This window comes from Papilio machaon, chromosome 10 (assembly GCF_912999745.1).
Source record: "Papilio machaon chromosome 10, ilPapMach1.1, whole genome shotgun sequence".
Classification (NCBI taxonomy): Eukaryota; Metazoa; Arthropoda; class Insecta; order Lepidoptera; family Papilionidae; genus Papilio; species Papilio machaon.
In genome coordinates, this window is record NC_059995.1 from 8127319 (window position 1) to 8136144 (window position 8826).

Genomic DNA, 8826 nt, shown 5'->3' on the forward strand with positions numbered 1-8826 from the left:
TAATCTTTTTAAAACGCTGACATTTTCTACACTCCACCCCTTTAAGATGAAGCGTGCAGATAACATGGCACTTACAAAACGTCACGTCATTATCGTGATACGAGAGCTAAATGAAATTCGTACCTTGGCGAGGTCTCACGTCCAAAACAATCGCCTATCGTACAATTAACCAAACATTTTGTACAAACACAGGACACATAAATTAGAAAGTACTAAAGAAACAACTAATAAATAATAAGTCATCTTTCCCATTGCTTATATCAAGTCTTGTAGATTGTATGTTATATTAAACTAGCTGTCGCCCGCGACTCCGTCCGCGCGGAATTAAAAAAAAACTTAATAAGTAGCCTATATGTTCTTCCTGACTATGTTCTATATTAATGCCAAATTTAATCGAGATCCGTTAAGCCGTTCTGGAAATAGCTGCTAGCTGCAAGGCAAATTCTATTTAAAAATACCCAAAAAGCTAACAAATTAGCCAAGCAAACCCTTGAAAAAAAACTATAGCGTCTATAATACGACTACAAAACTAAATCCCTGCTGGCAGAATTTCATCAACAACACAATATCGTGCATGTCCACGTGATTGAGGCATTCCTGGCGGTACTAGCTATCGTCGCCGTTCCGCTAGACCTTTGTCCTGAGGTACAAAGGCCTATCTCCGCGATCTTCCCGAGCCTCAGACTTCGACTATAAGTGTTATTAACCGACATGTTTCGCTAGCCCGCGCCACAAGCTGTTCACCGTTTGTATTTGTTTAAAAGTGTTATTTTGATTTCCAAATATCATGAGTATTCAATTCGACGACTAACAAACACATCCCTAATATTTATTAGTTAAGTATACAAAGGTAAAAATATCTAAAACCGTATTATTTTCGTGTTTTGCACCTTCATTTTCCACGGCTGTCCGCTGTCATCCCGGCAGCTGAACGTTCCACAAATGAAATTTAAATTCCGAATGTCAAAAGGATTTTATTCATTTCAATTTTAATGGTTTTGTGACAATTGTTATTTTTACGATAGGATTGTCATTTGTTTTTTATCGTTTGGATTATTATAGTTATTTTCCTTTTATGATATTTTTGGAATGATTATTGCAAGATCGGGGATTAGAATTCGATGAAACTTGCTTCAAAAAGTATAAGAATGACTTCAACTTTATAAGAATTTGTTAAAAAGCAATAGATGTTTATATTGTTATATTTCACAAATATGTTTCAACAAGGCCGTCGGATGAAAGTAAGCAAAACATTTTTGTATACAGAAAAAAAAAACAAAGCTCTCTGTTATCACATCGCATGTTTCTACGAAAAACATTTCCGTTACAGTTTGCAGAAGAAAATTTGCAAATTTTTTCGCATATTATCTGTGTTCTGCGGTTGACGTGCTTTTTATTTTGGAGAGAGTCCAAAAGTAATTCGGGTCCCTCTACAATATGCGCATTTTATTACGCGGTGTGCGATCATTAAGGCTCGCGGGTTTCGGGGCCCCACTTAGAGCGGGTGTTGAAAATATACTTTAAACTCTATATAACGTCACATAAGAGACCGAACATTTTGCGACGTTACAGAGAGTGGACGTTATATGTAAAGAGAAGTAGTTACAGTGTTCTATTACCATGCACTAGGATTTAGATAATTTTACAATGTAAATAATATTTTTTAACAATACACAAGACTAGCTTTCGCCTGTGACTATATAGATATAATAATACATAGGTACTGTGATTCGTTTAAAATAATCTGCTAAAAAAAATTTGCTCCATTGAACTACATTGAATAGATTAAACGTATCTTAATTTTTTAATGTTTTACTTTTACTCGTTTTGTCAATCCTATAATTTTTTATTTTATTCCTTACATAAAAGATATAACCACTAACCTGTCTTCTAAGAATTACGTTAGTACACATCATAACATTTAAAGAACACTAACTCAAAATTACATATCTATAGTCATTACCTGAAAGCAATAAATCAGTATGTCTACTAAATACCATAAATCGAAGCTCTCGCAAATTCCCGACTAACATCAGCTGTAAAGCATTAAGCATGTTACGACGATAAGCACTTAAATACTAAACGTGTCTACCAAAGATTAATAGTGCTTTACTATAGTACAGTTACGTTGAGAATCATCTTCAATCAAAAATAATATTACTACATTTATTAATGTAAAGTTTGTATGGATTTTTCATATCACGTAACACCAGAACGTGATTAAATCGTAAGTTTCTAAGACAAAGATCTCCGTTTAATATATTGTTATCTTTGTTTTGTTAAATGACAGGGATGACGATATGTTTTATACAAAGATTTTGGGCTCAGAAACCAACGGTAAGCGGGAATTTTTACTATAACACTAGTCATCCGGAATTAAAACAAACTTAGGCACCCTATATGTTCTTCCAGCTATGTCTTTAAGCCGTTTTTGAGATACATAATATGGAGACGTTGCGGATAAGAGCAACTATCGACCCATCTCGTTAGCTACTATCATTGCCAAGGTGCTGGATAGCCAGCTGAACGCGCGTTTAGACCAGTTTTTGCGATTACATGATGCGCAATTTGGCTTCCGTAGTGACCTGTGCACGGAAACCGCCATTCTCGGACTTAAGCATACAGTACAATATTATACAAGTCGACGTACACCTATCTATGCTTGTTTCTTGGATCTCTCGCGTGCTTTTGACCTCGTATCATATGATATCTTGTGGAACAAGCTACGAGAGAGAAATGTACCAGTCGAATTGTTGCGTATACTTCAGTATTGGTACCACAACCAGATAAACTACGTTAGGTGGGCCGATAAGCTCTCGTCGCCATACAGTTTGAATTGTGGAGTTAGACAAGGCGGGATAACCTCGGCGAAACTTTTTAATCTCTATATAAATGACCTGATTGTTGAGCTCAGCAGCAAGAAAATTGGATGTCGCATTGATGACGTGAGTATCAATAACATCAGCTATGCTGATGACATGGTGCTGCTGAGTCCAACAATCAGGGCAATGAGAAACTTACTAGCTTGTTGTGAGTCATACGCTCTGACGCATGGCCTAGTATATAATGTGGCAAAAAGTGAATACTTGGTCTTTGGGGCAGGTGGTGGTAAATATCCAGAGGTCGTACCTGTAATTAAACTGAATGGTACTGAACTAAAACGCGTCTATCAATTTAAATATCTAGGTCATTATGTGACTGCCGACCTTAAGGATCAAGTGGATATAGAGAGGGAGCGTAGGGCGCTGGCAGTCCGATGTAATATGGTGGCGCGAAGGTTTGCTCGTTGTAGCAAGCAAGTAAAAGTAACGCTTTTCAAAGCTTACTGTCAAGTGTTCTATACGTGCAGCCTTTGGACCAACTATACGCAGCGGGCTGTCAGTGCTTTACGCGTCCAATACAATAATGGATTCAGGATGCTGATGGGGCTGCCTCGTTTCTGCAGTGCATCTGGTATGCTTGCTCAGGCAGGAGTTGATGGATGCCATGCCATCATAAGAAAAAAGTCTGCTTCGCTGCTCTGCAGACTGAGAGCTAGCTCCAACTCCATCCTGGGCACCATAGCATGGAGATTTGACTCTCCGCTGTTACTAGGAATTGTTCGTAGATGCATTTCGAACAATAACCTAGTAACAAAATAATTTAAATATGAACTGTTTTATTTTACTAACATAGTCGTAGGATCTGTTGTTTTATTTTTATTTTCTACTAACACTTTATGGATGTAACTGGTCCGAAATAAAAGTTATTTTATTTTATTTTATTTTTATTTTTATAATAACATTTATCCATACATTGGTATAGTAAGTATTAGTAATACTATAGAAAGAACTGTGACAAGATTGTAAATGCGAAATTTTGGATGGATGTTTTTTATCAGTTAGCATCAAAACGGATATACGGATATGTATATATACACATCAAAAAAGTCTAAGCAACACATATAAATTTCAATTTTACAATGTGTTTTCGGATTAAATCCTTAGTATTTTCGTACTTTTATTATTTATTAATGCTTTTTTAATATTAAACAACAATTATTTTTTTATTTACTTTTTAATAATCTTAATAACCAATAATTACGAGTAAGGAATGTTTGTACGTAGTACAAAGTAAGGTGCCTAATCAACTAAACTTAAAGTAAAATTAAATGGTTGTACAAAAATTGCATAAATTAAGACAAAGTGTGGTCTCCTCTGTTATGGAGAACTTGCTGGCACCGATTATTCATAGAATCGATGAGACTGTTAATGTGATCCTACGGTAATTGCTCCCAATGAAATTTTAGTAAGTCCATCAGTTGTTGGGTTGTTGTCACTCCATCCAAGTCATTTAAAACACGTCTCTGGAGCATGTCCCGTGCATGCTCGATGGGGTTGAGATCTGGCGATTGTGCAGGCCAAGGCAATACCAGGAAGTTTTCCCTTGCCAAGTACTCCCGTGTGTGCAAAGCTGTATGCGAACGCGCATTGTCATGCACCAAGGTGAAATCGAAGCCAAGCGCTTGTGCGAATGGATGGACATAAGGTCTTAGAACATCCTCAACGTAATTTAGAGCGTTCATGTTACCATTTACAAAAACGAGCTCTGTTCGTATGTTCTTCATAATACCCGCCCATACCATGACTGTTAAGTCGTTGTATGGATGCACTTCCTGAAGCCACCTCAGTCTTTCAGTATTTCCAGGACAACAGTACACTCTTACCCTTCTAGTATCAGGCAAGAACCCAAATCGAGACTCATCGCAAAATAAAATTTTATCCCATTGTTTCCAGGTCCATATAATGTGTTGCCTAAACCATTCATTTCGACGAGCGCGATTCCCGTGACGTATCGGTGGGCACCTAGTTGGCCGTCGTGCTCGTAGGCCATACTCATGCAATCGATTTCACACAGTTTGGCAGCTAACAACAACACTACTTGAATTTTGTAGCCTCAAACCTATCTCTCGGGCGGTTAACATCGGCTGGCGTCTTTCAGTCAGTTGTATGTATCGATCTTTCCGTGTTGTTGTACACCTTCCTCGACCTGGGTGCTGCTCAGCAGGATCTCCCGTGTTAGTTTAATGCTGATGAAGACGGCAAATAACGCTTCAGTTGATACCAAAATACCGAGATACCTGAGATTGAGTTCTTCCCGCTTGCAACATCTCTACAGCTCTCTGCATTTCATCTGCGTTCAAATGACGTCGCTCCATAACGTAAAAAATGTCTCAAAATTCAAATTTGTTCAAAACTTTTTTTAATTATTGTTTGAATCTTAAAATTGATACCGAATACTAAATTTTAATAAGCAAAGAAAACGCTGTAAAATTCGAACAAATGCATTCGCTTTTGAATTTGTGAAAAAAAAAAACAAATGATACTCGATTTTTTTTTCACAACCAGCCAGTATGTCCTATAGATCAAAAAAGTTTACATAAGTATTACCTACTTGGTAAAAAATGATAAAATAATTGATTAATAACTTGAAATAGTATGTGTTGCTTAGACTTTTTTGATGTGTGTATATAAAAGAAAGTAGTGTTAGTTACACTATTTATAACTCAAGAACGGCTGAATCGATTTGACTGAAAATTGGTGGGCAGGTAGCTTAGAACCAGGAAACGGACATAGGATAATTTTTACCCCGTTTTCTATTTTATATTCCGCGCAGACGGAGTCGCGGGTAAAAGCTAGTATATGATATTTCCAACATGGATAGAATAAATATATGCTACTTTGAATCCAAGAAAAAAGGCGTTTCTCCCAAAAGATAGATTGCTTTTTGTTTTTTATATAACTTAATAACCCCACGACGAAATAAAGAATCGAGTTTTTTATTACTCGAAGACGAAGCTGTTAGTACCAGCCAACATGCAATAAAATTGTCATACATCATTTGGTATGTAATTTTGTTGAACGTAGGTGGAAATCTAATAGTACTGTGCGGATAATTAATATGCCTACATTGTCTTCTATATGGCCTTATTTCTTATAGCTGTTGCCCGCGACTTCGTCCTCGCGGAATTAAAAAAAAACTTATTAATTAGTCTATGTGTTCTTCCAGACTATGATCTACATTTATGCCAAATATCATCGAGATCTGTTGAGCTGTTATGAAGATACCTTCAAACAAACATCCATCCATACATCTAAACATTCGCATTTATAATATTGCCGGTAAAAAACATTTTCAAAAAATGTACTAGTACGAATTTTTTGATAACATGTGAGATTGAATTTTAACTCCGCTTTAACTCACAACTTGTACCACACGGCCGTAGTGCAGGGCTAACGGTGTACAAAAAACGAGAACCTCTGACATTAGACACTGGAATTGCATCAGAGCTTGGTGCTTCGACGTGGGAAGTTTACCTATAGCGGATAGTTGCAGCTACGATAGATCGATTGTATGGAGACGGCTTTGTTTGATAAATACACTTCTCGTTTCAACATCTCGGAATTTATTTGTTTAACAGGTGTATTGTTGAAGTTTCACTCTATTGTTGGGAATACTACGTCTATTGAATTCTAATTTTTTCGCCTTTGCAAAAACTTTTATGGTTTCGAATGCTTTATTTACTATTTACGTTAAGTTTTTTTTTTAAATATAATGTGTTAGTCAATTGTTCAATCGAGATGAAATTCTAAAAAATTATACATACAAAAAATGAATAAAAATTTCGTAACACCTAATAAAGATTATGGTTTTTAAATTTAAAAACTATTCTACATATTTTTTATTTCATTTCATTCTTAAATTCTAAGCACATATATACGTAAATTAAATAAAATACATATTGATTTTTTTTTAATTTCGAAATAATTGCTTTTCCTCATTAAAACACAATTTAAATAATAGTTAACATAATGAGCACCTGTAATACATATCATGGTCAAAATGACAACAAGAACAGGTTCTCACTACTGATACTATGTTATCTCGGGTGCAAATTTCAACCTAGATCGTTCGTGTTTTAATTTTCATACAACAGAAGTTATGAGGATAATATTAACTAGATCAATATTAAAATTCATTAACTTTAATAAAGTGTGTTATCGATCTATTATTGCAAGTTTACACTGTGTCTAGACTTGTATAAAAACATGTTGTTTTATCTTTTGTTTCCATAGATTATGAGAGCGATGACAATTTTATTTCTTACTATCTTTTACCCGCGACTTCGTTTGCGCGGAGTAAGAAAAATGCACACAATATAAAAAAGTTCCTATGTCCGTCTCCTAGTTCTAAGCTACCTCCCCATCAATTTTCAACTAAATCAGTTCGACCGATTTTGAGTTATAAATAGTGTAACTAACACGACTTTCTTTTATATATATAGATGTCAATAGGTGTAATAATTTATGTATGATTTCAAAAAATGCTACGTAATTTTTTATGTTTTTATTCAATAATTCTTGTCAAGGAAGCTTTTTGTATATAAAAAAATAAGAAGACGACATCTAAAGCTATTGTATATATTTAAAAAGAAATACTTAAGAAAAATTTTAATTAAAAGAAATTAGCTATAACAATATTTATTAAATAAATATTGTACAATTAAAAGGCAATTGTACAATGATTTTTAACATTCTTGTAGAAAATAACTTGTCTAAAGTGTATATTGAAATAAATAATAATCTTTAATGTTTTTGTGATGGATCTCCTTTCGTCACAAATAAGTCACAAACACGTCAACTAAAATAGCTGTACATAAATGTCACGCATATTTTTATTGACATTTCTACTCAATTTACCATTTTACTTGTCGAGAATTTGTTTTAAAAATTATAAACGTTAATAAGTTTTGTTTTCATAAACACGTAACCTTGATCGTTTCTTGTTTTAAGGAAATAGTGCTTTTAATTTTTAATCTTAATTTTGTGCACCATTGTTATTTAAATTATTTTTACATGAATTTGAACGATCAGTGTTTGTTTATTCTTTTCGCTTCTTAACCAGTGGACTGATTTTAATTAAACTTTGCTAGGATAAACAAAATATTTGTACACAAAGATAATTTTTAGTACATACTAGCTTTATTCTAGGTAACAAAAGAATCTAATGTTTAGAGCTCATTAAATAAGTCTAGACTCCATACCCGCGAGCTCTGGCCCGCGCAGACATTTGTCAGCCAAAATGCCAAGCCGATTCGGTGCGAACCTACGGACCGCTATAAATGAAGCGCACGCAATCACTCTTGATACTTGAAGTCAGATTGACATCTAACTAATATTATAAATGCGAATCTTTAGATGGATGAACGGATGGATGGATGTTTGTTTGAGGTTATCTCCGAAACAGCTCCACGGATCTTGTTGTAATTTTGCATTGATATAGAACATAGTCTGGAAGAACACATAGGCTACTTATTACGCTTTTTTTAATTCCGCGCGGACGAAGTCGCGGGCGACAGCTAGTATGTTATAAATCCTTTATTGTGTGCTGACATTTTGTATAACTAGTGTAATCAGTCAAAATGTCATACTTTAATACACTGTTATGGATAAATCAGAATCTGAATGAATTTGTTCTATACGCTCGTTGTATTGACACAAAACTAATTGAATACATGTTATTGTAAAGGGATGCCTATACAAATTGGCCATTATTGCGACCGGTATTAACGATGACTTGCATGGATTCCTTAAAAAAAGATTTCCTTTAATTTAATTTGTATTTACTTAATTAAAAAAATGTGTATAAAGTAACGTACAAATATAATACACAAAAATAATCGCGGCAAAATCTCTGTCTATGTTTTCATTAAAAACCTATGTTTTACTTTTAAACTATGCCTTAAAATTTATAACAGGTAGAAATTAACCAACACAAATGTGAAAA